Source organism: Hyposmocoma kahamanoa, unplaced genomic scaffold (assembly GCF_003589595.1).
Source record: "Hyposmocoma kahamanoa isolate Upper Pololo Valley unplaced genomic scaffold, ASM358959v1 76, whole genome shotgun sequence".
Lineage (NCBI taxonomy): Eukaryota > Metazoa > Arthropoda > Insecta > Lepidoptera > Cosmopterigidae > Hyposmocoma > Hyposmocoma kahamanoa.
This window is the reverse complement of record NW_020653900.1, coordinates 10037920-10056045: the sequence shown is the minus strand read 5'-3', so window position 1 is coordinate 10056045 and position 18126 is coordinate 10037920. Positions and strand designations below refer to the sequence as shown.

Here is an 18126-nt window from a genome sequence, read left to right as displayed (position 1 = left end):
TTTATTTATTTTATTTATTTTATTTATTTTATTTATTTTATTTATTTATTTATTTATTTACTTATATACATTTTTACATTCGTTTATACGACACTGAAACCCTTGAGGGGTTTAAAAGTGTGTCACGTCTGACAAATTTGACGTTGGATAACAAATCTAATACTAAACTAAACACTAAACACTTACATTTACATTTAATACAAAAACATGAAATGACTCTAACAATAGATAATAAATATTAAACAATATTAATAATAATACACAATTTATACCTAAAAGTAGTTGAAGGTCTACCTTCAAATAACCACCAGCATAAATAAAAGAGACCGAATTCAGTGGCACTGCGATTGGTATCGGTGATGAGTTGAAGACCGTAGTGAATAGGGTTTGCTCCCGGGAATTCCCAGTTCCGAAATACCGGAAAATACCGATACTGGCGAGGTGTAATCAGTCACGGTACCGTGGTTAAGGATACCCGGATATAGTCAGATAAAAAAGAATTTTAAAAATTATTTCAGACATTGCCCATATCATGTTAGTTAGAGAGAACTTATAACCTATGTTGGGAAAAAGGGTTGTCATAGAAAAAAATAAAAATTACATTAGGTTATACACCTAGCCTTTGAAATGTGTGTGAAGTTCCAGAGCTTAAATGTATCATAGGTCTAATACACCCAGACCAACAGTATGAGGCTGTTAGAACGGTCACGCACACGTCGCATCAAGGAGGCATAGTAAGGAACTACCTACCTACTCAGAGAGGTTATAGCAAGCACTACCAAGAAGGTATTTTAAGAACCTAAGTTAAGTCCGCCACCCTGGTCCAGTGCGGGTTGAGGACTTCACAGTTTTCCGAGGGTTGTGAACCTTCGTCGGGCAGGTTTCATCAGGATGTTCATAAATTTCGAGAAACTTATAGACACGAGCCCGGATTCAACGCTAGCTAGATTCCAGGTTCTATTTCCGGGTAGGAGAAATATTTGTACAGCTTACCTTTATTTTTCTCGTGACTTTGCGTGTAATATGTGGTTGTCTACATTTTAAATTGCATGGTCTTCCTTTTATTTAAAATGCTATGTTATTTAAAAAAAAACAATCCTTATGATTGAGGCTTTCGATCAGTATAGTAAAATTACAGGTGTTTGTTTTCACAATTGAATGGTTCGATTCCCTGTTCAGACTGGCGACTATTTAAAAATCTTTGATTGTAGTTCGAATTGGTTTTAAATCAAAATGAAGTCTTCTATAAGTAAAATTTTCTATCTACGGTGTTAAAGTATTCCCTATCCCTTCGTGTGGCATAGTCGTATGACGCCCCGCATATTTAAAGAAAAAAGAAAACCAAAGACAAAGTACTAAAAATAATATAAAGAGGGTGCTGTCGTGCACAGACTTAATAAAAAATATCAACATATAGATAAAGTTCTTTACTACTAAAAGTTTCTTCTTAATCAGTTTGGGTACTTAATATTTCTAAAAGCAAACAGCAGGAAACAAAACCTTTTTTAACATTACTTTACCGCGTAAAAAATTGTTTTTCATGTCGTCAGGGGCGTTGTACAGTTTGCTTTAGAAAAATGGTAAATATTTTTCGCGATCCCTAGCGAATGTCAACCTAAAAACTCATGGTAGAGGTTCAGAGTGGAATATTGCGGCAAATATTAAGGGCAGTTGAAATCTTGCAGCTACAGTAAAACAGTTCTCAAAACTAGCCCCCATTTTTAGAGAATTCTGAATATATCATTAACATTAATGAATGTGATTGTTAATGAACAAAACAATTTTTAACTGACTTTAAAAAAAGAAGGAGGTTCTTATTTCGACTGCATGTTTTTTTTGTATGTATGTTACGCGATAATTCCGGCATTTGTAAACCGATTTTGATGATTCTTTTTTGTTATTAAAAGGGTACCTCAGTAGTAATCCCACTTAAATTTGAAGAATATTTCACCTCTAAGGGTGGCAAACTAGGGGATGAATGACGGTTGAGGTTAGTTTTTTGATTTCTTTTAAAGGTTTCTCTTTTCAGACCACTAAGCCTTATAAGTACTCTTTGATAACTATGGGAGCGAATGAATGAAGGCGAATTGGGATGGTAAAGACAACACTGGCTCAACTGAGCAACATGTGGAGAGACAGAAATATCAGAAACAGAACTAAAATACATCCAATTCCACACTCGTCTTCTCCATCTCTCTATATGGTGCACAGACATGGACACTGAAAGTCGCTGACACGCAGATAATTGACGCCTTTGAAATGTGGTGTTAGCGCAGAATGTTATGGATATCGTGGCCAGCCCGCCGCCGCACCAATGTCTCTGTACTTGAGAAACTCAAGATAAAGAGTGCACAACTGTTTTCAATTTGCTTGCAGCGTGTGATACGTCATTTTGGTCATGTGGCAAGTAGAGATGGTGAAAACCTGGAGCGTTTGATGGTGACAGGGTGGAAGGAAAGACTGTTACCTATCAGTAGTCCGAAATGACACTTTCCAGAAATAACGTTTGGTCGAAATTTCATAACCTCGAAAGTAATTTTGAGAGGAAAATGTTTTTTTTCTTTTAAACCTAACTTAACCTTACCTAACCGAATGTAATCGTGTCTTTGCGATAAACACTCAACATATCCTGAAAGAACAACTGTTTCGTTATAATTCGGTTTTCGGTGTAATGAAAATTCGAACAAACGTTATTTCAGATAAAAAAATTTTCGACTTTGTGATAGGTTACCAGGAAGTACACCTAGGGACAGAGGTCGCAAAAGGTGGGCGGATCAGATCTCCGAACAACTGTTACCTGTCTACGCTGTGGAGTCGCAATCCTCAGCAGTGAGGAAGCGATTAAGAAGAAATCCTTTTTCTTTTCATAATATTAAGTGACGGGACGAACAAGTCAAGCGCCTGATGGTAAGCTACACGCCTGTCCATAAAAGTTGCGTTACTACCCAGAGCTTTAACATAAGTTGATAAGTCCCATGTGCCTGTAAATTCACCAGCACTCTTAACCCTTCAAAATCGGAACATAGTATTGCTGACATTACTGCTTGGCGGCAGAAATATGTAAGGTGGGAGTACTTCCCTGGGCGAACTCTTTCACATGGAGCTCTACTGTTACTAAAGCCCTAATAAGACTTCCCTGGCGGTGTAGAACGTCTGACATTTTCGCCAGGAATTTAGTACCGAGATTATTTTTTTCGCAACAATACGTACCTAAACGATATTGGTATTTTCTTACTACTCCCTAAAAAAATCCATTACCTTACAAAAGATGGAGTGGAATGTTTTATTTATTATATGCATTTTTTTACTAACACGTACCACAATGACTCTTTTGTAGGATACATGTTTTGTTGTTCAGGGTTACCATTTGAAAAACGCGTATTTATTCCGCCCCTGCCTTTGTAATGCAAAATACGCAACTGACTGAATTAATTTTATTAAAAAACTTCTACAATGATTCTTATTCAAACTGCCCCAGACATTTAGCTAACTATACAGTATAGTTAATAGGGTTTGTCTTAACCGACTTCAAAAAAATGCAACTGTATTTTTTTAGTATATTACCCGATAACTCCGACATTTGATTACGATGATTCAAGTGGTCAGTGGCGAGGCCGTCGAGTGGTCTATATAACCCGATTCCCACCGGTTTGCTTAAAATTTTCCAAGTATTATCAAAACACTGTACGAGACAGCGCGCATACCCCACTAATTAAAAACTTTACTTAAAATATTCATTAATAAACGTAATAAGTGACCTGTCCTTGATAAAACGGAGCTTCACGACAGATCTTATTAACCAATCACACCGCGAGTTAAACCGCTAATTTTCGGCTTTTATTTCATTCATAAAACCTACGCGCCTCATCAAAATTCGCACACACATTCGCAAAAGTCCGCAAAAGTATCATGTAGATATCATGGGTAGAAATGGGTCGCCGGTAACCCGCTAATGATGAGCTATGATCGAATATTGACTTAAATTCAACCTTATAACTATGGCCTGAAGGTTGATTTTTAAAGACCCGTACTACCTTGCCGCCAATATGTTTCATAGGACAGATTGTTGCCAAAGTGAAAGTGTAAATCTTTTTTTTACTATTGTACTTCAAATATTATAATAACATATTAACTAAAAAAGGTTAATTGGTATTTCGTAAATGTTGAACGATAAATAGCGTTACAAAAATGTTAGTTTGTGTTTTATTTTACTAGGCCTAAAGGAAAATGAAGTTCGTGTTAATTAACAGTTTCAATTAAAAAGTAAAGTGGCAACAATTGTATTCAGTTGTCGCGATTCTCGCGATATGAAAGTTTGTTTACAAGTAATTAATTGTTAAATTTATGTAATAAAGTCATTGACTTACAAATAAATGGACGACGGGTCTAATACAAAAACCACGAAAAAAATGTCCCAAGTCAACCTATTCAAAATTTAAATTGTTATGTCATCGCAGTATCGCGCTGTCCGTAGAACAAATGAAGACTAAAGCGGAGTGTCGCGCTCTGTATACGATTTTAGCGCCTTAAAAGTGCGGACACTTTTTAGCGCGGACCCGACGTCCATATAATTGTAAGTCAATGAATAAAGTAATAAATTTTATATGTATCGTTATGGAACCAGTGAAATTAACTTTACTAGTGTCCTGTCTGTTAATGAGTGTTGTTTTAAGTTTCGCCAAGGTTTTTAGGTTTCGTCTTTTCAAGATTTTTTTTAACAGGTACATTGTTTTGTTTTTTCTGTACTATTTATTTGTATATGGCCGCTTTAGTCCAATTCGATTGTTGTCCCGTTGATTACTTGCCTAATGAAGCAACATATTTTTCCAAGTTATCCTTTGGAAAAAAGAAACATAAGCAAGGCCGTGCTGGCCCAAAGATAAAAATTTATTACAAGCAGAAAAATGGTATTTTCAAACAGTTTCATTATTATTTTATTACAAATATATTTGCCTGACCGGCAGTTTTTTTTAAATTACTTTGTTTTCCGCGTTTCTTATTAGCTGATTCGGGAAGTGTTTGGAACGGGCTTTTTCCGATATTAATAATCTCACTTCAATTTCAACTATTAACTCTGTGACACATTGTTTTGACCCTGCCCGTGTCGGTTGCATCCGCAGAAGATCGTTTTTGGCCCTGAAGCGAATTCATACCTACACGCGGGATTATCAAAAAGAAGAAAGATAATAAACAAATAAAAAAAAGAAATTGAAAATGATTTGCTTCCCAAAATTCAACAATGTAACCATGCACTGTTTAAGCAACATCAGTGATGACAAATATGGTAAATGTGGTATGCACTAAAACGAGGAGTTGCATTGACACCATTCAGCGGCCACGCATCACTACTACGCCTTTTACTAAAAAAAATAAGTTTTTGTCAAAGTAGGTGATTTTTTTTGAACCGGCTTTACTAACGAAAATTTTCACGCCTCGCCACTGGTAGTGGTTCCATTCAAATCAAATTTGTCGTGAACGAACAAGTCATGCATCTGGTGGTAAGCGACACGTCTGTCCATAACAGTTGCAGTGCCACTCAGAACTTTAAATCACAAAGATCTGAGGGGCACTGCCACAGTACCCTGAGACATAACCTAACAAGTCCCATGTGCTTGTAATTACACCCGCACCCTTACAACTTTGCTTAGTCAAAGACAAAGTTCGTTTTATAAATCCAAGTCTTAAATATTTTTCTCATCTATAAAATACGAGTAATACCTACCTAACAGTTGCCTTACTGTAGTACTATTGACACCATACTTTAGTCGTTAGTCACGTGACGAGGGTCTGACATAGGAGTAAGTCCAGAGTTAGGTATTACGAGGACCTTCGTCGATGTCTTCGACGACACGCAACGCATCGTAAGAAGCATACAACCTATACAAATTGGAACAAAAAGCCCAACAGTACAACAAATTGATGATCTTTTTTTTATAACAGGCATTAGGCAGAGCACCCAGTGAAAGAGTTCAGCCATGGACGTACTGCCACCTTTCCTAGTTCTTGACTGTTTGCTAAATATGATTCATTTTCTAATTTAATTTTCGAATCCAGCCGGATCGAAGGTATTAATTAAAAAATAATAAATAACTCATAGTACCCCCATAGCACCCTGTACCGCGGGTGTCATAGAAACACACGCATAGACCCAAACTTACAAAATAAATAAATGTAGGCCATACAAATATTTCCCCGGTCCAGGAATCGAACCCGTGAGCTCTGTGTGGCAGACTAGCATGCTAACCGTTCCGCCACTGAGGCAGTTAAATTTTTTATTTTTTCGATCTTTGTGTTAATAAATTATAACAAACTAATGGAGTGATTTCACAAAAAAAGACAATCGAATATCATGATGGTAAGACACCGCGATATTAAAAAAAACTAAATATTACAATTAGTAAAGCGACGTCTCTAGTCAGCCGCCAGTAGTTGTAAAGGTAGGAAGGTAGATAAGCTAAGTGAAAACTTTCATAGAATACTCATAGATGGCGCTACGGCAAAAAGTCGTTAAAAACCAAAAGCAATGATCTGCAATAAGCACATAGAAAAATTCGTAAGGTATGCTGGTTCCTTCCGTAGCTCAGTTAGGAGAGCGTCAGGCACGGTATGCTTAAGAGACTGGTTCGAATGCAGCATTGAATATCAATTAAATACAAATTTAATTACAGTTAATAGCGACATCTCCATTCAGGGCTGTAGCTGTAAAAATATGTAACTGGGTGACGAAATACTTTCATAGATTCCTCATAGATGGCGCTACGGCTAAAAGTCATTGTATACCAAATACAAAGATCCTATAACAAGCACATAGAAAAATTCGTGAGGTCCGCTGGTTCGTTTCGTGGCATAGCGTCTGGTGCGGTTTGCTGGGAGACGTCGGTAGAACAAAAAAGAGTTTTGCGCTTTAAAAGATATATAAACTTAATACTATGTTAGCTTAGTCATTTGAAGTAATGTGTGTAATGAAAGTAAATGAAAGTAATGGGTTTTGAGTATACGCACTGATACGACAGGGAGTGTATAAGTGAAATGTATTATAGTGTGTTCATATTGTTACTCTTGAGTACTTTTTATGATACTAAGAGACACTGCAGTGCCACTCAGAGCTTTAAATCGCAAAGATATGAGGGGCACTACCACTGCGCCCGTCACCCTGAGAGTTACAATAATGCTCACATTACACTTGGTGGCAGAAATAGGTAAGGTGGCAGTACTTTCCTGGACGAACTCTTTCACAAGGAGCTCTACAACTACTAAAATATGAATGTAGATGTAGCCTTATTACACTAAGAGTGATAATATGCCACCAAAAAAATTTATACCCCTCACAGGCAACATAAGACCGCTTTGACTGATCGACGCTTATGTGTTCACCGTCCACATTTATATAACAACTAAAATGAAAGCTTTACCTGTTATGAAATCAAAAAAAATAATAAATGGCTAAAAATAACTTTATTACCACAGAGACAATGTTGATGTAATTTCTAAGATTAAAACAATCAAATGTCGTTCTTTTTTGCTCAACAGACAAACATATCAATTACTTGGACCCTGTGCTAATATTCTTGAAATCATTGGTCATTATAATTCCATTGAGACTCTACTGAGAGATTGCAATTATGATATAATACTTTATTTAGTATTATTTAGTCAATGTGACTGAAATAAATAGGGAGATGTCGTTTACCCGGTCGGCTTCAGCACTATCAACGAACCCTAAGGGCGCATTCCCATTATGTCGTGACGACAAATGGTCGTGCAATTTAAAGTTTTGGCTTGTATATTTAATTGAAGTTGTTCACACACAGAACAACACGATTAACTGTCGTTCACTAGTTTTTATTTTTTGACGTGGTCGGATGCACGGCGGGTGTAATACCGTGTATTTACGTGGGCGCGGGACGAGAGCGGGTCTCTGGCCCTCTTATGGGGTGTGTTGTCACATAAATACACGGAATAACACCCAACGTGCTCTCGACCCGACACGCGCCCGTCCCGCACCCCTTCTCTGTGTGTTTCACGCTTAAGAAAGTCGAAGGGAAAATCGTCAAACAGGTTAATTATATATAATCATTGCCGGTCTAAACATAGTGTTTGTAGCCATTTAAATAATATAGAAATGAGCTCAGAGTGTGGAATTTGACGACTAGTAAAACGCCCAGATACACGAGGAGAAAGTATTCGCGCGGCCGCCACGCGGTCAAAGAGCGGAGTCCGCGGCGGCCGTCGCGCTGTCTAAGAGCGGTGTCCGCGGCGGCCACCACGCGGTCGAAGAGCGGACTGCGCTCGGCGACCGCGTAGGCAAAAAAGACAAGCTAGTGCCTTCCAGCTAAAAGCCAAACAAATAGAGCATATTTTGCCATGACAGTTCGGCCTCTGAACACGTGCACGCGGTCGCTGGGCAGCGGCCGCCGCGGACTCCGCTCTTCGACCACGCGGGGTGAGCGCGATGAAATCCGTGTCGTATAAACGCGCCCTTATTGAAAGGGCGCGTGTGACATTTTTCAAAAAATTCGATATGTATACTGCCGGGATCAGTAAAAAAAAAGGACAATCTGTCGTGTACTATTTTCATTTTTTCCTAGGCGGATAAGGTATGAAGGCTAGAGAAAAGTAGATATTGTTTAATTTCATTTCTTTGAACATTACTTTCTCTGGTTTTGAGTTTTTGTCACAACCACCCTTTCAACTAACAGAAATAATGTTGTTCGACGACTTACATTGGGGCCAACTAGGTAACTGGAATTTTTTTTATAAGAAATAAGTGCGCAATTGATCTTCATCTCACCTGATGGTAAGCGACGATGTAGCAAGCACATTTAAATAACGCCTATTTCTCGCCTTGATAAGGCCTAATTTATAGCGCTCGGGGAACGAGTCTGCCACCATCACGGAAATACTATTAATGGATGACTGACTACACAGAACACAGAACATTATCCATAGGCCTATGGATAATGTTAGGCCTATGGATAAAGAGTTGTCTCACAGATATATATATGTATATCTCCAATATGTAATAATTTAACTGCCTCCGTGGCCGAAAGGTTACCATGACGGACTGCCACGCAGAGGTCCCAGGTTCGATTCCCGGGCCGGGAGAAATATTTGTATGGCCTACAATTATTTCTCTCGTGAGTTTGGGTGTAATTTGTGGTTGTCTATGTGTGTGTCCTTGGCATCCGCGACACAGGGTTTCCCTAGTGCGGGGCTATGTTGAGTGTGTGCGTTATTTATTATGTGTATTTCCAATTTCCACTGCACCCTTCGGTTACACCCTGTATATAATATTTATAATAATGCATATTCTAAATTATATATATTCAAGGACATAGAGAGTTACTTTCAAATAGCAAATTGGCACTGATATTTTTGTTGAATATAATGTACAACTCTTTGGTTAGGAGTCACTTGGAGTATTGCAGCGTAGACTGGTCACTGTGCTACAACGTTCATAGCATAAGAATTGAGAAATTTCGGAAAATATTCATGTATCACCCTACAGCTGCAATATAGCCAAGAAACTCAACTCATATACTGATCGTTGTAACCATTTTGGGTTTACTACACTTGAAACAAGACGCAAAATACACGACTTAGTTTTTTTGAAGAAATTAGTCACTGGGGTTTTTAATTGTCAACATTTATTAAGTAAAGTTCAGTTCAGCGCTCCAACTCGACGACAGAGAAATCATAATAGGAAGTTGTTTGCATTCCAAAACATCGTACTAATCTCAGATTGTACTGTCCCCTCTCGCGGATGTATACACTTTATATGCAATATTACAATTCAGCGGATTTGGCAACTATGTCTGTGAACTTACTTAAAAGACTTGTATTGCACCATCGAGTATATAACCCGAAACTCGATGTATTGCACTAATAGTTATAGATTCTCTTTTCTCTCTTAATAAGTATTTTTTATAGAATGTTAACATAATGTAAAAAAAAAAACAGATTATTGTGCATGCGGTGTTCTCCTCTAAGTAATGAGGCAATTGTATTTATGTTTTGTATAATTATGTTATTGTAATGTATATTGTACTCACTGCTGGAGAACCAAATAAATAAATAAATAAAATTTAAAAAAATGTCACAGTCTCACAAAAGAGTATCATCGGCCTAACTCAATAATGTCTCATTTATAATAATTTTGTAATTTTCTTAGTTTATAATAATGTTGCTATTATTAGATACATGCTTTATAAGGGTATGTATACTCTGATCGCGTGATCGGTTGGTGGTAGAAACTGATAACCTTCAAAGTGTATACTTTAATTATGATATCAGTTTCACCTGCTTTTTTTGCCGTACAATTTGCCGTACGATTTGTCGCAACCTATTGCGGGATTTGCTTCAACTGAAAAAATATTTCAAGTAGTTTCCCCACAAATCACATTATTATTCAACACGTTTTCAAATGACAAATTGAACAATTTATGGTAATCTTATTAAAAAATTTGCTCCTTAGAGATTTTGTTGCAAATTTGTAAACAGTTTGGCATAATTTTTAATAAAAGTTGTAATTTATTCATGATCTAAACTAAATAGTATTATAACTTCGTTGATTACTTTAAATTGTTTAATACGTCTTGTTTCGTAAATTGTTTCAAAGCAACAAAAATGAAACTGTATCAAAAATATTGTGATTTGTTAGGAAACTATTTGAAATATCTTTTCAGTTGAATCAAATCCCGCATTCGGTTACGACAAATCGCACAGCGATTGGGCAGGTGGGACTGATATCGTAATCAAAGCATACAAATTGACGATTATCAGTTTCCTCCAATAGTGTAATAGTAATAGTGTTACCAACACACGATCAGAGTAGCATAACCCTTTATAATATCGCTTCTAACTAAAATACCTTTTTAGTAAGTCAACAGTTAGTTAATTTTCATAAATAAAATGAAGATTCACAAAGAAAAAAATTCAAAGTAAATACAAAAGTACACTTTTTGAAAGACGTCCTTCTAACATAGTTTTTTATTTGTTTTGTATGATATGTAACACCCTTAACCGACGTGCGTATAAAAGCATTACTCTATTGATGAGGGAAAAATGTAAGTCAGGATTGTAGCAAGTGAAAGGCTGTGGTCTCTGTCCACCCTGATAGAAATAAGAAAAGGGCATGAAATATGAATAAAATTTTCAAAAAGTACAACCTATATCGTAAAGTGTATTCCTATGAAACACAACAAGAAATTTTACAAAATAAGGCCCTACAATATCAATAAGAATTAAGGTAATAGAAAATAATAAAACAAATACAAAATAATAATATTTTTTGTAAAGAAAAGACTCGAAATGCCCACCTCCTACTTGAATACACGTTCGCGCCCGTCTCAACGTTGAGCGCCTAACTCTGCTTAGCATTTCTGGGGTTACGGTACTAAAAGCTAGTGTAATGCGCTCAATCATCTGTTGTTTGCTCTCGCATTCAATCGAGTACACCTAACTTTTGATGTGACCCCATAGAAAATAATCCAACGGCGTTAAATCAGGCGAACGCGGAGGACATGGTATTGGGCCACCTCTACCAACCCAGTGTCGATAGCGGGAGTTGAGGTACTCTTGCATTTGACGCGCAAAATGTGCAGGCGCGCATGCTGAAAGATGGTAGACAGTGGCAAGTCTTCCGGTGGATGGTCGTCAGCCTCATCCAACTGTCGTATATGGTTGAGATAAATTTATCCAGTTAAATGGGATGGCAGAAGCTTTGGCCCTATCAAGACGTCACCCAAGATTCCGGCCCAAACGTTTACTCTCCACTGGGGCTGTATACTTCATTGTGTCGAAACGTGTGGATTTTGGTAGGACCACATATGTTCATTGTGAATATTCATTATACCCTCTGTAGTAAATGAAGTTTCATCCATTCACAGAACTGATAATGCGAAATTTGGTGATAATTGAGCCTCGTACCTGTACCATCGACAAAATGCTAAGCGTGGCCCAGAGTCTGCTGGCACCAGTTCTTGTGTTCGCTGAAAGTGGTACGGGCGTTGTCCATCGTCATGTAGACTCTGTCGCTGAATCAACACGCCACACCATATGGTTTGCAACCCCAAGAGTTGCAGCAGTTCGGCGAGTGTTGGTCCGCGGATTGTTTTCGAAATTACCCAACACCGCCTCTTCCACGTCAGGATCACAAACACTTGGGCGACCTTCTGGCCTATCACCCCAGTCAGCCAGTAATTTGAAGCCTCAAAACCATAGTCCGAAAGCAGGTTCTCGAAGGAAGTCGACGGCGTTCAGCTTCTGGTCTACCACCGATAAATCTCTCACGGTAGTGCGGGCTTGGTCTAAACTTCCGTCCGCTACTCCGGTGGAAGAACTACTTGGGGTATCAATGACAGAATGACCGACAGCGTCAATATCCATTTCTTTTTATTAATCAAAAACAAAACTGTAGGTATTGACTCTTATTGTATAAATATGTTTCTAATTCTAAAATAATCTACCAAATAGTAGAAATTTAAATAAATTTCTGCCATTTAATTTTAATTAAAATTTCCCGCCACAAACCACATAAATTTCCCGTCATTTTCGACTAACTTCAAAGTAAGTAGTTGTGTGACCTCCTCACACACATAAAAAAATTAAACGAATTGTCGTAATTTTTTAAAATGAAATTAATTTAATTAGTCATAATTTTCAACAAAAGTCAATGCCAATTTACTATTTGATAGTAACTCTCTACGACCTTGAATTTCCACTGCACCTTTCGGTTACACCCTTTATAAAGTGTAATAAAATGTCGTACATATACAATTTTACTTAAAGAAAACTTAATTTTGATTTTGAAAACAATTCGAACGGCATTCAAAGATTTTTTAAATAATCGCCTGTTTGAACCGGGAATCGAACCCGGCAAAAGTGAAAGAAAAATACCTGTAATTTTATTATACTGAAAGGCTCAATCATAAGGATTGTTTTCTTCTAAATAACATAGCATCTTAAATAAAAGGAAGATCATGAAATTTGACATTTTACGAATACAAAATACGAATATCGCTTGTATGCCCATACTCTAGCCAAATTTGATGTAGAATGTTTAATAACAAAACGTTGGCGTTGCTACGCAACCAATGATGGCTTAGGGAAAGAACATTTTTTCAATGCTCATTATTAAGGCTTGCTCTGCCCACGATCTGCTCCCTTAATTTGAATTTAAATATGTAAGTAGGTAATTAGGTTACGTAGAAGTAATACTTACTTAGCTAATTATTATAAAATTTAACGAATTTATTTAATATTAATTTACTACATAGTATATCATCCAGCATCTATTTCCGATTTTGAACTTGAATTACCACCAGAACTTGAACGTTTGCAATCTCTACCATCAAATCAAAAAGTTACTAGGGATGACACAGTTTTACAAACAATTAATTACTGGTCATTTTTATATCATTTTTAGTGATTTGAAACTTCTGTTGAATAATATTCATTATAAACATGGCATCAAGATTTAGTATCATCCATAATCTAGTCGAATTTCGTAGGAGAATTTTGAAATTATGGTAACTGTGAAAGAGTCTGAGATGGAAACCCTAAAAATCATATGTTTTTGTTTGTTGACGTTTATTCCACATCGAATTTGGCTAGAGTTATAGAGACAAAATAAAACTTCGGACACCAGTGACATTTCGGACCGTCATTTCGACACGAATCGGACGTAGTGCGCAAAACGCACTTACTGTCAAATAAGTACTACTCGACCAAATTGAAACACTGCATACTTTACATTTGATTGATTATGTCCAGCAGCGGATGCGAGTAAGCTGATGACGAGGTCCTCCGTTTCCCCCGTACCTATGTATTATTTTATATGTTTTTTTTCGAACCTTTATTATTATTGTTAATTAACTTCCTCCGTGGTGGCCGAACGGCTACCATGCTGAACTGCCACGCAGAAGTCCCGGATTCGATTCCCGGGTCGGGAGAATTTATATGTACTACATTTATTTCTCCCGTGAGTTTGAGTGGAATTTGTTGTTATCTACTTATGTGTGTATCCATGGCACTCGCAATACAGGGTTTCCCTAGTGCGGAGCTATGATTGTGTGTTATTTATACCTACTCTATTTTCACCCCGTATTTACTCAGGAAACTGTATGCTACATTTTAGAAACAAACATGACTTAAAATCATTTATCATACAGCATTACACCCGCGTTACCGAATTGTTACAAGTCACAATTTTAGAATTTCATTAAGTCTCGTTTACTAAGAGATAACAATGAATTTCAGAAAATGTTATTTCGACAGATATCACTTTGAATTAATGACCCTTTGGTACCGCGTGAATTTGATTAAATGAATTTTAATCAAGGGAGCTTTCAAAGAAGATTACAACGTATGGAATTTAACTAACTCGATAATAATACTCTTTGGAACTAAAAGGATATTAATTATATTTATTTTAACACCACTATTAATCTAAATACTTTAACATTTTCTTACGATTCCAAGTGACGCAGTACACCTGTCTATAGCATTCTGGGGGCCTACTATGAGCTCTTAGAGCAATCCTATTTAAGCCTGTAAGTTGGTTTGCCTGTCAAATTCGTACTATGACCTCCATTGACCTACTCACAAAAACAATTCACTGTCCATGCAGTTTACATTCTCCATTCGAAATCCATTCACCTTTCCTTGATAGCAAAATCGTATCATGACGTGCCGTTCGCCACACAAATCTGTAAAAATAAGTAATTCAAAAAAAGTTATTCCGTGACTACCTTTTTTTAGATTTTGTTACATTTTTAAGAAAAAAAAAGTTTTCTTATATTTTTAGTTTTATAATTATTTGTTATCTTTTTAGGCTATATAGCCAATTTGATAATGACTAAACATGACATGTAATTTTGTCGTACGACAAATTGTGAAGTATGATTGAAGGTTGCCGATATTACAAAACGACGTAATAAATATAATTAATAATAAAACTAATAAAAAAATATAATTATTCTCATTTTGAAAACAATCGGTTAATAGTGCTTGAACGCTCCCAGGATAGTACATCTGCCTATTTTTTGATTGATGATTTAGTATGTAGTTCAATCTCGCTCTTGTTAGATGTCAGCTAGCCAGCCAGAGACAATAACTAACGTTTAAAAAGTAAAACTCATCATCCTATCACGCCATTTCCGTTCAACTTTGTGTAGGTCATGATACGAGTTTAAGCAATTCACGTCAAGTGAATTGCATGGAACTTGGCTGCCTGGTTATAAGCTCATAGTAGGCCCCTGAACTTTAAGTTGCAAAGATCCGAGAGGCACTGCCACTGCGCCACCTTGAGACAAAATTTGGCAAGTCCCATATACCTGTAATTTCACCAGCGCCCTTAATAATCTGTACGCAGTAATTGCTCATATTGAAAAGGTTGTAAACCGGCAATAAGGAGCAATAATAATAGATTTCTCGGTCCACATGAATTTATTGTATAAAGTAAAGGTGAAGAAAGGCTATAACAATAAAAAATAGTGTAAACAAACAGGTACAGTATTAAAAACACTGCCTACTTAAATACTACGAAACGTGTGACACAGTAAAGAACTTACCCCGAGCGGTCCGTATTTTTTACAAATATTACTTAGGTTACTTGATTTTCAGGATAGTGGATAGAATACTGGATTTAAATCGGAAGCTGGTAAACGGATGAAAATCAGTGGTGAAGACGAGCAGGAATGCTCGCTTCAGGCAGTAAGTAGAGTTTGACGACGGAACGAAACAAAGTGAGAATGACGAGGCAAAGGAATTAACGAACGATTCAAAATTTGAAGATAAGTAGCCAGGAACCAGAGCAATGGTGATAAAAAGACAGGATGACTATGGAGGAGGTCGCATCGTCAAAACATAACTACTTGCCAGCAGAAACAAGTAAAATGGGGCAATACTTTTCTAGACGAACTCTTTCACGAGGTTTCTACTGCTATTCATGAAACACTTATAAATCCTTAAAAAGGATAAACAATGGAATTAGTAGGTATTCACACAGTCACACAGTCGAATTAAGTAAATCTTAACAAACCCAAGGGCCGGCAGCTTCCTTGCCCAACGCGTTAGCATAGCAATACAAAGGGGGAACGCTGCCTGCATCTTGGGCACCTTGCCGCGGGGACACAATTTTATTCATATAATTTAAAAACCCTAATTTTACTTTCTAGTATTTAAGCTTTTATTGTCTTTTTTACCTTACCTGTACTTTATCAAAACAAAATATATATAAAACACCTAATTACTAAAATGGTTTAAAAAGCCGACCTCAAAGTTTATAGAATTAATTGCTAAGCTTTATTGGAATCGGTTAACGGAAAGTGGATTAAATCCAATAAACCGGATTCATCTCCTAATTTACCACGCTTTGAGTTGGAATGTTATCTTTGAGTTGGAATGTGACCTCTACTGAGGTACTCCCTTTCCAATAAAAAAAGAATCTTCCTTTAAATCGGCTCACAAATTTCGAGGTAATTGAGAAACAGGCACAAAAATACAACCTGTTTTTGAAGCGGTTAAAAACGGAACCTTAACCGAAACCTTACCTATTTCTGCCACCAATCAGTAATGTCAGCATTATTGTGTTCCGGTTTTGAAGGGCAAGTGTGCTGGTGAATTTAGGTGACGGGCGCAGAGGCAGTGCGCCTCAGATCTTTGCGATTTAAAGAGCTGAGTGACACTGCAACTGTTATGGACAGGCGTGTAGCTTACAAACAGGCGCATGACTTGTTCGTGGTGTCGTAAAATGGAAACGTATTTTGCGCCCAAACCCAACAAATTGTACACCAGCTAGATGTTGTCACGTGATGGTATTAATCAATGGAAAGTTTATTCACAATAAAATTTAGCACATTCTGAATACAATTTGTACCCACAACACGTAATTTATTATTTTATGAAATTGAATTGAATTGAATGGCTTGCACACCGGTTTTCATGATCTCGCCATTTCTGATGCCCCGGATTCGATCCCCGATCACATCAATGCAGAAAATTGACTTTTCTGTATTATATCGGGTCTGGGTGTCTGTGGTAACGTCACTGATTTCGATTTCCATAACACAAATGCTTTAGTTACTTACTTTAGGACATCGAGTATTTAACCAGAAACAGAGACGAAATGTCATTTAATTTGTTTGAAAACTATTCTGCCATATCATTACTGTGACAACTGCGCTCCGTTTGCCCAGCCCGAATTCGAAACAGTTGACGGGTGTCGTCAATTGCTTGACTTCCAAACGACCAATTTAACTTGAGTCTTGCTATAATGGACGAAAATTAAAAAATTATATATTTAATTACCGATGAAATGTGATTCCGTTTGTTTTGTAACTAGATGTTTTGCTGTTTTTCACACCACCAAATGGCACAGCCACCCATTGTTAGAGGTATTATATTTATTACAACAACTACAGAATATATTTGGAATATATGGAGACGTACACACAGGTCAGTTTTTGGCGCTGTACTATTTCTTAGCTTTATAATTTGTTTATCTTATTAGCGTTCCAATTTGTAATCACAAATTAGAAAGCTGAAATAGTACAACTTCAGTGCAAACGGAAGTTGCCTGACAAGTTGCCAGGGATGGATGGATGGCCCTAATTTCGTCTCTATTTCTTATTATATACTCGATGCTTTGGGATCAGAGCAACGTATTGTGATGTTGTCTATTATTCATTTATTTAGAATGTGGATGGAAGGGTTTTAAGAGGACGTCTCAGAGGACTTACATTGACCAGATCAGTGATGTCCTCAAAAAGGCTGAGATCGGAAGCGACAAGAATAAAAGGAGTTGTATGAAAAGGGTAGTTCATGCATGCGAGCCTCGAGAGTTGTGTCAGGATAGAGTAAAGTGGCTTTCCGTGGTTTCTGCCTATCCCTCTTATGGAACTAGGACGTGAGCTTGTATGTATTTATTTATTTATAACAAACAACTATAATAAAATACACGTGTTATAGAAAGTCCTGGGTTCTTTCTCGAACTCAAAAAACGCTTTGTCATGAACACTAAAGTAGTAACAAAATTTTGTCTAAAGTACTAAAATGTAGACCTAGTTCAGACCTAATTCCGAACAGTAATTTATCAAATTAATGCGACTAGAAATCACATCTAGG

At 37.0% G+C, this 18126-nt stretch overlaps 1 protein-coding gene across 1 annotated transcript in view; it reads right to left on the bottom strand.

Annotated features, from left to right (window-relative positions):
- The window catches only part of LOC113232408 (octopamine receptor 1-like), a 169235-nt gene that overhangs the window by 150735 nt on the left and 374 nt on the right, over positions 1-18126 (bottom strand). The gene's annotated exons all lie outside the window — the stretch shown is intronic.